Source organism: Mus caroli, unplaced genomic scaffold (assembly GCF_978045245.1).
Source record: "Mus caroli unplaced genomic scaffold, Mus_caroli_1 scaffold_8, whole genome shotgun sequence".
In the NCBI taxonomy this organism is placed as follows: domain Eukaryota; kingdom Metazoa; phylum Chordata; class Mammalia; order Rodentia; family Muridae; genus Mus; species Mus caroli.
In genome coordinates, this window is record NW_028227263.1 from 45336610 (window position 1) to 45353916 (window position 17307).

Below are 17307 nucleotides of genomic sequence, written 5' to 3' on the forward strand. Positions count from 1 at the left end.
GCCTACATAAAATGTATCAGATCAGCCTGGGCTACATAAAATGTATCAGATCAGCCTGGGCTACATAAAATGTATCAGATCAGCCTGGGTTACATAAAATGTATCAGGCCAGTCTGGCTACAGAGTGAGACTGCAAGTAAAAAGGGCATAGGGCAGAGCTAGAGAGGTGGTTCAGCAGTGAGGGACTTGCTGCAGTCTTTTGCAGAGGACTGGGTTTGATTCCCAGCTCCTATACAGGACCCTCCCAGGCAACTGTAACACCAGTTGCACGAGACCTGACACCCTCTTCTGGTCTCCAAGGCACTAGACACACATATGGTGCACATATATCATGCAGACAAAGCACACATACACATAAAAAATTTAAATCTTAAAAAAAAAAAGAAAAAGAAAGAAAAAAGGAAAAATGGACAGGAAAGAAAAGAATTTGAGAACTGGCAGTCCTTAGTCAAGAGTATGATTTGCAAGCTGGCTATCTATTTGAGTCTCCAGAAATACAATGCGTGGCAAGAATTTTTGTTTCTGAGCCGGGCGTGGTGGCGCACGCCTTTAATCCCAGCACTCGGGAGGCAGAGGCAGGCGGATTTCTGAGTTCGAGGCCAGCCTGGTCTACAAAGTGAGCTCCAGGACAGCCAGGGCTATACAGAGAAACCCTGTCTCGAAAAACCAAAAAAAAAAAAAAAAAAAAAAAGAATTTTTGTTTCTGAAAATTTAAGTAACTATGTAGGTGGTGGATAATCAGCTTGACTATAGTAAACACTTGTGTGTGTGTGTGTGTGTGTGTGTGTGTGTGTGTGTGTGTGTGTGTGTGTAAAACATCACAGTGATGCTGTGTGGGTTAGGATTTGCTTGTTGGTTGGATGGTTGTTGTTTTGGTCAAACTGACAAAAGCTAAGGTCTTCTAGGAAGGAGAAACCTCAGTTAAGAAAATGCATTTATCAAATTGGCCTATAGATAAGTCTATGGAGCATCTTCTTGGTTGATGATTGATGTGGGAGAGCCTAGACCATTGTAGACAGTACGACCCTTGGGTGGTAGTCTGGGGCTATATAAAGAAGAAGCTGGGAAGGCCAGGGGGAGAGAGCCAGTTAGCAGCATCCCCTGGCCTTTGCTTCAGCTCCTGACTCTAGGTTTTGCCTTGAGTTCCTGCCTTGACTTCCCTTCATGACAGATTATAGGCTGTAAGCTGAAATAAACCCTTCCTTCCACATGTTGGTTTTGGTCAGTGTTTTATCACAGCAATAGAAAACAAATGAATACATGCCTTGGCTATATATGTTTTCTCTTTCTCAGCTATAACTTGGGAAAGCTAAAACACAGAGAGCTTCACATAGGCAGTTTTTTCTTTTGTGGTACATAAGTAATTATTCATAGTTTAATTTTAAATTCTAGTCATGTCATGCTCAATGATTTAAAAATCAAGAAAATATAGTCACCTATAACAACTTCTATCAAGCCTTTTAAGGAAGGTGAAGCTAGGCAGCTCAAAGGATTTTTATTTGCAGAAAACAGTTCCCCCACATATCCCCTGTCCTTTCACATGGGAATGGTACCCAGGAATCTTGACAGAGAGCCTGGTTCTCCTGCCTCCATTTTCCAAGTGCTGGGATCAGAGGTTATGCCACTCTGCTTACCTGGGAGCTTCAATTCTCAGCTGAGTCTGGCATTCAATCGTCATCCTAAATATAGAACCGAATGTGGACCTTCCTGTTCTTCCCTGTTAAGTGTCCTTCAAATGCAGATGTCCTTCATAGTGTTATCTTAAAGCTAGAAGGAGGTTCAACTGTGAGGTCCACTTCTGGTTGGACTAACTGGGATTCCGTTATTGTTGTTGTTACAGGGTTTCGTGTAGCCCAGGCTAGCCTCAGACTCACTGAGGATGAGCTGAGGATGACCTTGGACCTTGGATCCTCCTGCCTCTACCTTCCCAACACTGGTTGTACACAGTGCTAGGGATTGAATGCATGGCCTCATGAATTCTAGCTAGGCGAGTACTCCACCAACGGGGCTTCATCCTAGTGCCTAATTAGGACTCCTTTGACTGCAAATCATGGCAATTCATCTTCAATGGATTAAGTCTGCCAAACAAACAAAATCCAGAGGCCTAAGCAGAAGGGATAGGCTTGTTAATTTACACAAGTGTGAGACCCGAGAGGAGGCTGGCATGGAGAACTGCTAGATCCATGTGCGAGCATCCAGTCTCTGCTCCCACCTCACCACTCTGCCCTTTCTGGGTTGCTTCCTTTTTCATTTGCCATTCTCATGTGCTAACAAGATGTCTCCCAAGAGTTCCATTTTGATGTCATCAGCCTTCTTGGAAAGAGTGTGTCTCCCCAATAGTTCTGAGGAAAACAGCCGACAGTCTCATGACTGGGTTATTTCCCCAGTGCTGGAGCTGAAATTGCGGTGGTGACAACTACACAGGAACTCCTTGAGCTGAGAGTGGGGGCAGGGCAGTTTCCCAAAGGAAACCAGGGTGCTGATTAGCAGAAATGGGAATTGCTAAAAACAGGCAGGGAAAACCAGACACACAGGGGATGTGTGTCAGGAAACCCCCAAACTTCCTTATGTGTCCTCCAGCTGGAAACTGCCATTTAGTCCAGTTTGAAGGACATGTGATTTATTAAGCAGCTAGAGAGTCTTTTCAGGAAGAGGTGAGATAGACGGGGCAGTTACTCTGAGCTGATTTGGGTCCCTGCTCCCTCCTCTCTTGGCCTCAGCCTCTGAGACAGGATTTCCTGGAGTTGCAACTGTTGCTGGAGGGTGGCTACCACACAGGCTCTGAGGCCTCTGATCAAGACCGTATGCTACCTGAGCAGATGTGTGTTTGTGGGTGCTCAGCCCAGTGGGATAAGAGGAGAGGCACCAAATTGTGCCTAGAGCTTCCCATTGAGAAAGTTATGTGTTAGGGCCTTGGGTGCCAGTGGTAGGAGCCAAATATAGATTCCCAAGACACAAGATGAAGCCCCATCTCTGACTAACAGTGGCTCCTGCTGGGGCTAGAAAAGTGGCTTAGTGGATAAGGCAATCGCTGTCAGTAGGAGGACCAGAATTTGAGTTCCCAGAACCCACGTAAAGCTGGATGCTCTAGCAAAATTCTGTAATCCCATACTCCTACAGGAGAGACGGGAGGTAGAGACAAGAATCCTTGCAAGCTTCAGCCAGTTAGCCCACATGCAGCCGAGAACAGGGAAAAGAGAGCAAGCAAGACCCTTTAAACAAGGAAAGCAGTGATTGACACCCAAGGTTGTTCTCTGACTTGGACATGCATGCCAAAGCATACATGCTCATGCCACAGCATACATGCTCATGTGCACGCCTATAAGCAAGCATCACACCATCACATGGTTATACAAACACGCAAGAATGCCCACTGCCAGGAGAAGCCAGGATTTGTGTAACTTAAGAGATAGCAGAAAAGAGAAATCTGCCTCTCCTCACGCGCGTATTAAAGATTAAAGTGGCCTGAGCTCTGAGCCGTGAGCCTGAGGACATGATATGCTGGACTCCAGAAGGAACAATTCGGCCCCATTAGAGTGAGTATCCATGGGTATAATTGATAGGGGAGCCTTCCTGAAGAAAACCCAAACTTCCATGGAAGTTGGATTCTTCACACAGGTGTCTTCCATCCCCTACCCTCCCACCCTGCTCTGTGTTCCAGGAAGCTGACTTATATAGATTCTTGCTTCAGATTGGGGTTTGGCTAATGGAAATGTTATTAAATCAGGCCTGCCCTACAGGATGACAATAACTGAAGCAATAGGTTTTGCAAAACGAAAAGAAGGAGCCTGAAGCCAGGCTTAGTGGCACATGCCTGCCTGTAATTCCAGCACTGGAGAGGTGGAGGCAGGAGGATGAAAAGCTCAAGGCCAACCTAAGCCACATTAGACCCTGTCTCAAAATAATTAAGCAATGAAGCAAAGGAGGGGGGAAGGAAGGGAAGAAAGCAGAAAGACACCTATAGTTACATCACTCTACAGTTTGAGGCAAGAAGATTGTGGGTTTGAGTTAGTCAGGGCTACACACTGAGAGTCCATCTCAAATAAAACAAAGCAACAGGGATGTGAGAAATAGCTCAGCAGTTGAGGGGCAAAAGGACCAGAGTTTGGCTCCCAGCATTCATGTCAGGATGCTTACCATCACCTGTAACTCCAGCTCTAGAGAATTCTGAGATCTCTGGCCTCCATATACATATACCCCCACACAGACACAGATACACATGTAATTAAAAATAATAAAAAAATATATAATTAAACAACAACAACAAAACTGCAGTGGCTAAATGTAAGGAAACAGGCCCTTCAAACCTCAAGCCTGCCTTTCTCAGGCTAGAGTTTAGAGGAATTAGAGGGTACAGTAGAGGGTGGTCTGAGGTATGGGGAAGGCAGGCTGGGGGTGAGACAGAGTGAAGTAGTCAGCGGTCTGCACATGTGTAATCAAACTTCAGGAGTCTTCAGAAAATGGCAGTGTTGGCATGTCCGGAGGGTGGGGTTTGGGGCCCTCTGAAGTCAGAAGGTCTCCCACTAGACACTTACAGAGGTTCAGGGGAAGCCTGGGGAGGTTCCATCCGTTTGAGGGTATCTTTACATTTTTGAAAACCAACCTGGACAAACATTACCACCAAGAGCCGTATGTAAGAAGTGTTACCTAGAGCCAAGTTAGCTGGGAATGTGCTGCTAATCAATGTGACCTCTAAGACCAAAGCAAGTTTCTCAGAGTGAGTAGAGCTAGAGGGTTGATTCAGAATCTCCCTCAGCTCCAGAAAGGCCCCAGCTGGTGACCAGAGGAAGGGAGGAGAGTGAGGTCAGGGCATTTACTCTCTGACACCCGGCCTTGGGGAGCAGCCTTGGGCTTACTCTTTTCCTCACGGAAAATTCACAGATCCTCAAAAGGTTTCTCAGAGACCTTTCTCATTCCAGAGTCGGATAACTCTCCTTGGGTGCTCAGGGTTTTGAAGTGGTGGCAACTTTGCAACCAGGAGCACTAGGTTCCACACCTACGGAGTCTTTCACACATAAAACTTCTGTATATTTTCATGTTTCCTGTTGGGACCCTGGATGATTCTGTCCCTCAAATTCTATTGGCTAAAAGAACTCAGAAGGTGGGGGTGGGGGTCAAAGAATAGAAGCAGGCACCAGGCAGGGGGCCCAGCAGGCAGGTCAGAGGGGGTACAGCCAGGGGGTCCAGCAGGCAGGTCAGCAGTAACCAATAGCACGGGCTAGATTCTCCACAGCTAACCCAAAGTTCTGAGTTTACTCTCTTCCCTTGGGTAAATTTCAGCCATCAAGAAGACTGGCATTTTCTAGGGCTCCCCCAAGCCCCAAACATGCTGGTCAGATGGAGGACAAACCAGGGCCAGCAAGATGGCTCAGCAGGTGAAGCACTTATCTTTCAAGGCTGGTGACCTGAGCTTGATCTTGGGGCTCCATGGTGAAACGACAGAACTGGTGTCTCTAACCTACAGACACACCCACCCTCTCACACATGTGATAATAATAAAATTGTTTTCCACCAAAGAAACGACTCAGGAATTTGACCTGTTGGAACATCATGCAGCGATTTCCCCTGTGAGATGGCTCTAGTCACGCATTGTTCTTTTCCTCAGAGGAGCGGAGGGGTGCTATTGCTGAGGCGGACAGGGACTAAAGGTGTGGAACAACAAAGATGTGGGGCTGAGACTTGCCTCCAAAAGCAGAGCAAGTCAGAGAAAGATCCAGGCTCAAAGCTTCCCCAGAAAATCCCACCAGCTCACTGGTCTTGTAATGCCTATGCAGCTACATAACAGAGGAGGGTTCCAAACGGCCCAAAGATGCCTCCAGAAAGAGACTAGATGGGGGAGACGTCTGCAGGAAAGGGAGAGGGCTTCTCTAGAAGCCGCTTACTAAGCCACAGCGCTCTAGCTGTCTGCTCTGCTGCTCTAGAAATGATGTGGCCAGGAGGGAGCAGGGCTGTGTACAAAAGGTCTCCAAGGGTGTTTAAGGGCCAGAGAGTTCTGAAAATAGGTGGTCTCTAGAGATGACTATGTGAACAAACTTGCCACTTTGTCAGGGCCAGTGTCTGATGCATGGGCCTGGGAGAAAACCAGGATTACCCCCTCCTGTTCTCCATGCTGGCTTCATATAAAAGCTTTTGGAGCTTCAAGGATAGGAACCAGAGAGCCAGCTCACAGCCCCTGGGCCAAGCAGTGTGACTCAAACTTAGAGGAGAAGCTAGGGGACAAAAGGACAGACTGCCACTACCTGGAGGAACACTTGGCAAGGTGGGGATGGGGGTGAGGTCAAGATACAAGTGAAGAGCCCTAAGAATCACACACATTGTCTATATGGAGAGACCACCAGATCAACACCCAGGGCGGACTGAATCAGAGAAGGTCAGGGGTCTCTGTCCACCAGAGGGACGTTATCTGTGGAAGAATTTGGCAGTCCCCTCCTCCCTTGAATTAGTTAACAAACAAAAATGGTTGGGCTTCCTTGACAGCTCATAATCGGCCTATCTCCATCTCCCAGCTGCTAGTATTATAGGCCCGAGCCACCAGAAAAGAGAAGTTGTAAACTGGGCTGAGGATCAGGAAGTTCTGTAAGTTTTATGTTCAGAAAAATGGGGGAGGGCCAGGCAGTGGTGACAGAAGGCAGAAGGCAGAAGGCAGAAGGCAGAGGCAGAGGCAGAGGCAGAGGCAGAGGCAGAGGCAGAGGCAGAGGCAGAGGCAGAGGCAGAGGCAGAGGCAGAGGCAGAGGCAGAGGCAGAGGCAGAGGCAGAGGCAGAGGCAGAGGCAGAGGCAGAGGCAGAGGCAGAGGCAGAGGCAGGTTGTTCTCTGTGAGTTTGTGGCCAGCCTGGTCTACAGAGTGAGTTTCAGGACAGCCAGGGCTACACAGAAAAATCCTGTCTCAAAAGCCCCAAAAAGAGTAGGGCTGGGGGGAGTGTAACAGAGAGCTGTGGGAGAAACAACATGCACACATTTGTTCTCTACCTCTACCAGCCCAGTATCTATAATGGGTCAGTGTATTCTCACTGGGGTGTCTCCCAACACTCCTCACAGAACAGGCCACCTGTAGTTACAAGACCACTGCATATCGTGCTGGCCAAGGCCCAGGTTCTGTTTCCACTGTTCATAGTGTGAGAGCTCCAAACTCCTGTTGTGGGAGAAGAGTGGGACTTAAAACTTCAGATATTTCATAATTCCCACAATAATAGCCATGAGCTGGGATGGCTAAGAAAGGAAAGGTTCTTGTCACACAATATGAGTTCAATCCTTGAAACCCATGTAATAGGTGGGAGGAGAAAATAGATTATACAAAGTTGTCCTTTCTTATATACCACACACACACACACATACACACACACACACCGTGGCATGAGCACCACAATTGCACCATACATCAAACACACACATACATACATACTAATAAAAAAAAATAACCTGGGCAGGGCATAACACTTCTGAGACATCCCCAGATACCCAGATGCTCGGGGTGCCACTAAAATGAATAGGTAAATGGTGGAGAGATGGAAGAGAACGAGAAGCAGATAGTGTTTGAACAGTGAAGAGAGGCAGAACTGGAGACTCGAAGGTAGCGAGAAACAGCCTGATGTGAGTAGCCAGTGCTGCCACCTGAGGCCATGGTGAGGTCCTGGCCTGTGCTCTTCTGAGGGCCATGTTTGGGTTCATGCAGCAGTTGGGGTGGGGGTGGGAGTGGGGTCTGTTACCACCAAAGGCCATGGGGAAATCCCTGATTTGGGATGTTACCTGGGGTCATGTTGATGCCTGAGGGCTGTGCAGAACTGGCCTCCCGTACATCAATGAGGGAGCACAGATGTGGCCTTGGTTGCAGGGGTGAGGGTGGGGAAGGGTGAGGGTGGGGAAGGGTGAGGGTTACTGGTGAGCAAGAGAGTAAGTATGGGAGAACTGGCTGGAGCTCTTATCTGAGCAGTATGGGAGAACCGGCCCCAAGGGCGAGAGAGCAGGAGAACTGGTTCTGGCTTGCACTAGATGCAATACTTGGAAGAGTGGGCTCACACTTTGCCTGGGCAACACAGAAGAGCTGGCCCTGGTGGCAGGGCCATGGGTAAGCTGGCCCCACCCCTCATCTGATCTGGCAAAACCAAAAGCTGCAAGATCTCCAGACACAGGGCAACAACAGGATATCCATGAGGAGTCCAGTCGGGGGTCTTGTACTGATCGTATAGCAGAAGTCAGACGCCCTGACCAGACCAATGACTCACTGCAACAATCGCTTGCAAGAACAGCTCTTTGGGCAAAAGGGTGTGTTGTGTGACACATGGTGACACTGCAGTTTCCACAGTGAGATTTTGTGTGTTTGTTTGCTTGCTTTTGGGGGGATATTGCAAGGGTCCATATGAAGGATCTGGGAGATGAGTGTGATTGGGGTATGTAGTGGTTTGAACAGAAATACCCCCCCATAGACTCATGGATATGAGTGGCCCACAGGGAGTAGCACTATTAGGAGGTGGGGCCTTGTTGGAGGAAGTGTGTCATTGTAGGTCTCCTATGCTCAAGCTATGCCCAGTGTGGCACACAGCCTCTTTCTGCTGCCTTTGGATCAGGATATAGAACTCTCAGCTCCTTCAGAGCCATGCCTGCCTGCACACAACCATGCTCCCACCATGATGATAATGAACTGAACATCTGAAACTGTAAGCTAGCCCCAGTTACATGTTTTCTTTTATAAGCATTGCTTTGGTCATGGTGTCTGTCTCTTCACAGCAATAACACTTTAAGACAGAGTACATGATGTGAAATTCATAAAGAATCAATAAAAAGTTTTAAAAATTTAAAAAATTAAAGTAAAAAGTAAAGTCACTGGGTGTGGTGATATAATATCTTTTATCCAAGCCATTTAAAGAACAGAGGTTGGAAGATCTCTGAGCTTGAACTACATAGCAAATTCCAGGCCATCATGGGCTCCATAGTGAGATCCTGTCTCAATCAATCAATCAATCAATCAATCAATCAATCAATAACCAGTCAACAATCAATCAGTTATAAATGGTGGTCCAGAGTAGCATGGCAGAGTCAAATATACTACTGTAAGAAAGAGGAGCTAAGAAAAAAGGGGGAATGGTTGAGAGTCCCCAGAACTAGGGGTCGGTAGCCTAGGTGAGGATCCAAATGAAGAGGAAACTGGATTCGGTGCTTTTAGAAGAGAAGACTTGTCTTATGGGGGAGTTCCTGAAGGGGAGGAACCCACAAAAACCTCTCTACTCTATGGCTTATACAAAAGCTGTGTACAGTAGCTATAGCCGTCAATCCCATCATATGGGTGGCAGCATCAGAAAGAGTTCTGTGGGTTCAAAGCCAGTCAGTTCTAGGCCAACTAACACTCCATAGTGAGACCTGTGTCCAAAAGACCTCACTTCCTCACTGTGTGGGGAAGCATCATCTCAGTTTGCATATGTAATGATGCACTCATTGGCCCCAGCTGTTTTGGTGACAGTGGTCTAGTGCAGGGGCAGTGAACAGAGCCACATCTTGAGTCTTAACTCCTCCAGTGTCCTGTGTGGATGTGTAGCATCTGTGATGCGCTTCATAGGAAATCCAGCATGTGACAGTCACCAGGTAGAGGACAGTGGCCTTTATCCTTTCCATAGCTGGAACTTGTTGAGTAAAGGTCACTTTGGTGTTCTGTGGCCCATGGCCTTTAGAACCTGTTGAGTTCTTAGGGCAGAGTGAAGGAAAGTACCCCAGGAGGGGGAAGCAGAAAGCCCTAGCACTGCGGCTGAATACCTTATATCTAGCCAGCCGAAGGCTGACTATGTGCTGGGGCCCGGGCATCATGTAGGGGTTGTCTTTGGACAGAAACAAAGGAACCAGGGCCTGTCAAGGCTTTATCCATAGATCTGAGGCTCTGCTCCCCTCAGGATCTACTTTGGACTAACATTAGCATTCCACCCTGGAGCCAGGGACTGCCCACTCTAAGGCCTCTTTGTTTCTGTTGGAAGGAGGTCCTGCTACAACCCTGATGGGTCAGTGCTGGGAAGACTCAAAATAGGGCAGAGAGTAAAGGAACTTTTAAAGTGTCTGTATTTTGCCAAGTCCTAAAACGGGCCCTGGAGTTCAAGATGACTCAACCCCTGCCCCTAGGGACACTTGTGTGCTAGTGAGTGTACAGACTTCTGTGGGCAAATGGGCTCGGCTTGAAGGTGACCAGAGGAACCCCTACTCTAGGGGGCTGCCTAGCCACACCTACTTAGACTTTTTCTTATTTCCTGATGGATGGGGCAGCTTTGAGTTCTGTGTCTGGCTGAGTCTCCAGGAGGAGACTAAAGTCCAGATGGGGCAGGCCCTGATGGAAGTCCAGCGGGGTAAACCAGGTTTCCCACTTGAGCAGCCCTCTCTCTGATTGAAGGCAGCAGCTGGCCAAGTTTTGTAACGACGCTTTCAGGGGCCTGCTTACTAGACTGTCACTGCCCCCAGGTAACTGCTTGTGTGTATACGTGGGTATGACAGTGTGAATCTATCCTTTGCCTATTGGGCAAGACCAGACCAACCCAGCAGGGCCACCTTCTTCCTCTTATTCCAGAGCTCAGAATGCTTTAGTTCTCTGGATACATCTCCAAGAACAAGCAACATGCTAAATTTCTCTGTCCCTGTTCTTCAATCTGCACTGTGTGTTTCTATAGAGCTTCTTTAAAAGGGGTTTCTCAGAGGCAGGGGAATGAGAGCATGTGCCCATAGTACTCACCACTGCTCAGAGAACTCCTCTGACAAGGGTTGTTTGTAGTGGGCAGGGTGAAACGGGATCTCACTATGTAGTTCTGGCTATCCTGGAACTCACAGAAGAGCCACGGTGGATCTCTCCCCACTCCCCATGTGCTGGGATAGGCATGTCCCCAAGTATCCAATGTATTAAGTGAAGTGAATGGGCTCCTGGAGGAGAAAACCCTAAGACTTCTAAGGAGAAGCTTCTAGAGAGACTCTAAGATCCTCAGTGCTAAGAAGAGCAACCGGGGAACAGTCTCAAGGCTCTTTGGTCTTGGATAAGGCAAGGAAGTAGAGACCGTGAGGGTGGAGTCCAGAAGTCCTGACAGGGAGAGGGTGAGAGCTGAGACAGTTGATATGAGCAAGCAGACAGGTAGCTCAGACCAAGAGCTCTACCTGGGAATATGACACTGTGGGAACCTTGGACCCAGATTCATCGTAGCTAAAGGGGCTTCAGAGCCTGCTGCAGTTTCAGGGATGGGAAGATTGAAGTCTAAAGGGAGAGGGGCATGTCTTAGGTCATCTGGTGCATCAATAGCAGGGTCCAGCTTCTCAAGATAGACCATTTCCTGCCACACTCAAGCTTTGTTTATTTATTTATTTTTGCTTACTTTCTATCACTGTGATAGACACAATGACCAAAGCCAAGTTGGGCTTATTCCAGCTTACAGTCTTTAGTCTGTCCTGAGGGCAAGTCAGGGCAGGAATACAAGGAACCTGGAGGCAGGAACTGAAGCAGAGGCCATGGAGGACTGTTGCTGTTGTTTGCTCCCCACAGCTTGCACTGCCTGCTTTCTTTTTGTAGTTGTTTTTTTTTCTGAGACATGGTCCCTCTATGTAGCTCTGGCTGTCCTGGAACTCACACATATCCCTGTGCCTCACCTCCTGAGTACTGAGATTAAAGGCATGTGCTACCAAACCAGGTGTCCATCTGCTTTCGTAGGCTACCTGCACCCACTGCTCAGGTGTGGCATGGCCACAGTGGACTAGGTCCTCCCATATCAATCGTTAATCTAGAAAATGCCCTACAGAGCTGCCTAGAGGTCCCTCGCTCTCAGAAAACTCTAGCTTGTGCCATGGTGACACACAAACAGACCAGGACCATCAGGCCCCTCTGTCTTATATTTCAAATAACAAACTGAATCGCAGAGAGAAGCAGGTCTCGCCAGAGGACTCAGTCAGAGAGCCACAAAATCAGTCACCAGATCCAAGTGTCCTGACCCCTCAGCTCAGGGCTGCTCCCTTCCCATCATTGTCTCCTGGGGAGAGGAAAGAGCAGTCCCATTTACAGAGTCCCTGTTATGCAACAGGCCTGTGACACACAAGGCCTTTCTTATCTGGATAACCTCAAAGGCAATTGCCTCAAAGGCAAATATTTTTGCCCACATTAACAAATCGGAGAAAACAGGTTCAGAGAAGCAAAGCACCTTGTTCTTGGCCACACAGCAAAGTAAAGACTCAAGCCAATGTTTGTCCATGTCTCAAACCTGTGCCCTTCTCTCTTCTCAAGCTGTATTGGGTTTGAGCCCCAAGTTGGTAATTGTGAAGGCGCATGGAGAGAGGAAACCAGGGTCAAACTCCAGCACCAGGTTCCAGCTGTCAACTTACGCCAACAACAGAAGTGACCTTGGAACAGCAGGCTGTACCTCCTACTGACAGCAGGTTTGGTTTTTTTTTTTTTCTAATGTACATTGACCCTCACCTGGCAATAAAGCCACGAAGAACAAACAACTGGTAGCCTGGCTCCTGGCTTGTTGACACCCAGTAGTTTCAGGTTAGGCACTCTTGGCTGAAACTTCAGCTGTGAAGGCTACTTAAGATATTGGGACTGGCACAAAGGCTCAGAAGGTAAAGGTCTGTGTCACCAAGCCTGACGACCCGAGTTCCACCCAGGACCCACAGGATGGAGGCAAAGAACCAACTCCTGAAAGTGGTCCTTTGACTTCTATATGGGCACAATGGAGGGGAAGAGAGAGAAGAAGGAGAGAGAGAGAAAGAGAGAGAGAGAGACAGAGACAGAGACAGAGACAGACAGAGAGAGATTCTCCTAACATAGACAAGTTTTTTGGACTTCTGGTCTACCCAACTAGGGCTAGAAATCATCTCTATCCGTGTATTTCCAGCTGTACTCACTCGCCCTTGCTAACACAGTCTTACTGCTTAGCAACAGAAGCAGTCCTCTGTGTTACTGGCCTTCTTACTCAAACCTAAGATAGCTCCATGATTTCCACTGGGGCCCAAAGTCACTGTCTTCATAGCCCTAGAATTAATAAGCCACAGCCTTATTTATGCTGAAGGGATAATGACCATTTGACCTGTTTTGGGTCTGCTTACCTGGGCTGAGCCTGCGGTCCTGACATTCCTAAGAAATGTGTCCAAAGTGCCAAAGAACAACCAGCATGAGTCACCTGCTACATTCTAGGTTCTCTGTTCTGCTACACAGCCTGACATGAAATCTACATCTGTGCATTTCATTATGTTCCTGTCCTCTCAGATCTCAACCCTTTTAAAACTTGATCCAAGTGCAACATCTCGTATTTCTCCTTTAATTTCCGTGTTCTAAATAGTAGCAATTTGTGTGGGGCGTGGTGGCTCATACCTTCAATACCAGCACTTGGGAGGTCAGCACATAAGCATGAAAACTGTCACGAGTTTGAAGCCAGTCTGTGTTACATAATGAGTTCCAACAAACGTGAGACATCTGCAAGGCTGTTATCAGCTTATTGGCAACTCCTTCAAGTATGATCTCTTTCTATGCTTAAGGAAGTGTGTACGTGTGTGTGCTTGCGTGTGTGCGCATGTGTGTGTGTGTGTGTGTTATTGTTGTTTTGGGTTTTTGAAACAAGGTTTCTTTTTTGTGTATCCCCGGTGTCCTAGTACTTGTTCTGTAGACCAGGCTGACCCGGAACTCACAAAATCTGAGTGCCTCTGCCTCTTGAGTGCTGGACTTAAAGGCACAGGCCACAATTGCCTACTTAAGGCAGTTTTGTTTGTTTACATTTTGTTTCTGAGACCATTATAGTCAACATTAAAAGGTGCTGGTTAAAGAGCTTTGTGCTAGCTCATCCCTCTGTCAGCTGAGCTGCAACCCCAGACCTCCTTTGTGATTAAATCAGTGATGGCTGATATGAAGGAGCCTGTGGGACCCTGGCAATTTTAGGGTCCCCAGCAACAACTGTCAGATGACCATGAGGCTTACAAGGGCAGGACCCTTGTCCTGAAGTATGATTAATTCAAGGTTAGAGAAGGGAACTGTTGGGTACAGTCCACAGGGTGCTCTGGAGGACTTCCTGTCCACTGCTTCAGAGGAGATTCAGAGCCCAGGGCCTGATCTCTGACAGTACCATCAGGCTGCCACAAGCCGTCTGGCCTGGCTTGGGTGGGTGTTTTCCTGAGGTAGAGGCTATGCCAGACACTTCAAATAACCTCTCAGCATCTCTGTCCCTTAGATGTGAATTACCAACTCTCTTGGCAGAGGGGGAAACTGAGGCTCACTGGGGTAGAGAAGCTAAGCCTTGCAGATGGACTCCGGGCTGTTTGTTTGTTTTTGGTTTTTTGAAACAGGGTTTCTCTGTGTAGCCCTGGCTGTCCTGGAACTCACTCTGTAGACCAGGCTGGCCTCGAACTCAGAAATTCGCCTGCCTCTGCCTCCCAAGTGCTGGGATTAAAGGCATGTGCCACCATGCCCGGCTGGACTCTAGGCTTCATTAACAAAGTCACCACAGGCTGGACCCGTGGTCTGCTCTGAGCTCCCTTAGGTGGCCTGAAGGAGAAACCTCCCAGGACTGGATGCCTGTCTGGTTGTGAGGCCTTCAAAGCTTATGAGAAGTTTTTTAGCCAGGAGGATTCCAGGAAGGCTGACAGAGGATAGTAAGCCACTGGACACCGGCCTGTGTGCTTCACACCCTCTGGACTTGAAGCAAAGTTCTGGCTCCTGTCTGGGCCCAGGGCGGGTTGTTTAGGAGCTGGGTCTGGCTACAGATCAGAAAACAGGGCCCACCCTGCCCTAGAAGCTGGGCCTGCGGGTGAGTCCAAGCTAAACCACCACACAAGGGTCCATTGTGGTCTCTCCACCCGGCCCTGGGTTCTGCCAGCCCTTCCGGCTCCCGGAAAATGTTTTCCTTCTGGCAACTCCCAGGGCAGCCTGCCCTTGGCCAAGATGCTGACTGGCCACACCTCCTGCCTCTCTCACTCAGCAGAGATTCTGGGGACTGGTAGCCCAGAGTGCTGAGGCTAGTCTGCATGTCACACACAGGGTCCCTAAAGCTTGGGGAAATGAGCTCACCAAGGCTAGATTCAGAATCAGAACCTTGTACTTCGTAGCCATGTACGGGAGGTAAGAGGGTTTGTACCAGAGGGGGGAGTAGCATCTCCTCAGAAAGACTTAGGTGGCATTCTGAAAGAAATAACGATATTCATGCCATTTTCTGGGAAATTTGGGTCCCCCAGGAAACAGCAGGGATAGCCTGCGGGTTACCCACTTCTTCTGGCATCCAGCCTTGAAATGCTGAAATGTAAAACCAGGCGCCGAGTTCTGGTAGGATGGTCCAGTGGGTAACGCTACTTGCTGCAAAGCCGACCAACCTGAGTTTGATCCTCAGGATGGAAGAACCAACTCCTGAAAGTTGTCATTTGGCGGGTGGGGTGGGGTTGGGGGAGTGGGAGGTAGAGAGAGAGAGAAAGAGAGAGAGAGAGAGAGAGAGAGAGAGAGAGAGAGAGAGAGAGAGAGAGAGAGAGAGAACATAAACCAGGCACGGATGCGTTGCGTGGGATGATGTTTCATGGGGTGATGTTGCGAGGACAAGCAGGATTGGAATTTGAGGTTTCATCGCTGGCTGCCCAGACCAGAGGCTCCGGGTTCTGGGTTTCCTTGACTCTTTCACGGGCAGACAGCGCCACCTGGGGTCCAATCCATGGGACTTGAATCCCTCTGGAGACCCCACTCAGAACTCTCTGGGGATAGAAGGAATGAGCTGGGCACTGGGGATAAAAATGCTAAGATGGGTCACCAGCAGCTCTACTGGAGTCACCCACGGAAGTTCGGCCAGGGTTCCCGCTCTTGCCGCGTCTGTTCTAACCGCCACGGTCTGATCCGCAAATACGGGCTGAACTTGTGCCGCCAGTGCTTCCGGCAGTACGCGAAGGACATAGGCTTCATTAAGTTGGACTAAGCGACCTTGAATGGACTGTTCGACTGACTACCAAGCGGAACCAATCATGCTAGTCTTTGTGCACAAAGAATAAAAATGTGAAGAACTTAAAAAAAAATGCTATTCCATGCAGGCAGGCCGCAGGCGCAATAGTAGAGGACCACTCTACTGGGTGAGAAAGCATTGCGGAATCAGGGATGCTTTGATGGGGACCTGCAGGGTGGAGGTCACGGATTTGGAGTTAAACCTTTGTCCTGCAAGAGTGAATGGTACTCAGTTCAGGAACAGGCTGTGAAACCCATGGAGAGCTTGGTGCGTTGGCAAATGCTGGTAACAGTATTAGGCAAGTAGAGGAAGGAGGATAAGGAGACCAAGTTTGTAACAAGCTATGTAGGAAGTTCGAGGTCAGCCTGAGCCGCGTGAGACTCCATTGGTGACTCCGTGACTCCATTGGTGACTTCCATTACTAAGTTTTTTGTTTGTTTGTTTGTTGTTGTTGTTGTTGTTTTGTTGTTTTTTTTAACGTAGGTCTCTGTTGCTATGATGAAATACCACGACTTGGGAAGGAAAGGGTTTCTTTTTCCTTACAGCTTACAGCACTTCTTTGGAAGGAAGTTGGGGCAGGAACTAAAGCAGAAACCACAAAGAAATGTTGTTTCCTGGCTTGCTATGCAGGGGCTTGCTCGGAGCTTTCTTATACCACCAATGCCTGTTTGCCCAGGAGTGGCCAGTGGGCTGGGTTGTCCCATGTCAATCATTAATTGTCTACAGACAATAGGATGGAGGTATTTTACCAACTAAGAGATAAAAACCCTTCAAGCTGGACAGCCTATAACCCTAGCTTCTGGGAGGTAGAAGCAAAAGGATCCCTGGGGCTTGGCCATCAGTGAGAAACCCTGTCTGGAAAGACTTAGGACATTCTCCTGCGTTGTCCTCGGGCCTCCCTGCAAGTGCAAGGACACGTGCACCCATGCTCTCACGTACGAGTCTACCAGATTAACACAGCTCACCACACAGATGCTCAAACATAAGCATTCTTAAAGCATGGAGAAGGCATTGTGAGTGTAAATGTGGCTGCTTTGATTTTACTTTTGTATCTGTGGTGCTAAGAATCAAATAACTTTACCAAGAGCTCCCCCCCACACACCTCTCTTCCACCACCACCCAGCCCCCCCCCCCCCGCCGACCCCCCTTCCCCCTTCCTCTCCCTGCCTCCATCTTCTTCCTCCTCCATTTGTTGCTGTTGTTTTCAAAACAAGGGTTCTCTGTGTAGCCCTGGCTGTCCCGGAACTCACTCTGTAGACCAGGCTGGCTTCAAACTCACAGAGATCTGCCTGCCTCTGCCTCTACCTCCCAAGTGCTGCGATTAAAGGACTATGCCATCACCACCTGGCTCTCTTCCTTCTTTTAAAATGAAAACAGTTGCTTACTTTTTTCCTC

General features: G+C 48.5%; 1 pseudogene; it reads left to right on the forward strand.

Annotated features, from left to right (window-relative positions):
* Positions 1 to 15717: 15717 nt before the first annotated feature.
* Positions 15718 to 15888, forward strand: LOC110299404 (small ribosomal subunit protein uS14 pseudogene; annotated as a pseudogene).
* Positions 15889 to 17307: the final 1419 nt, after the last annotated feature.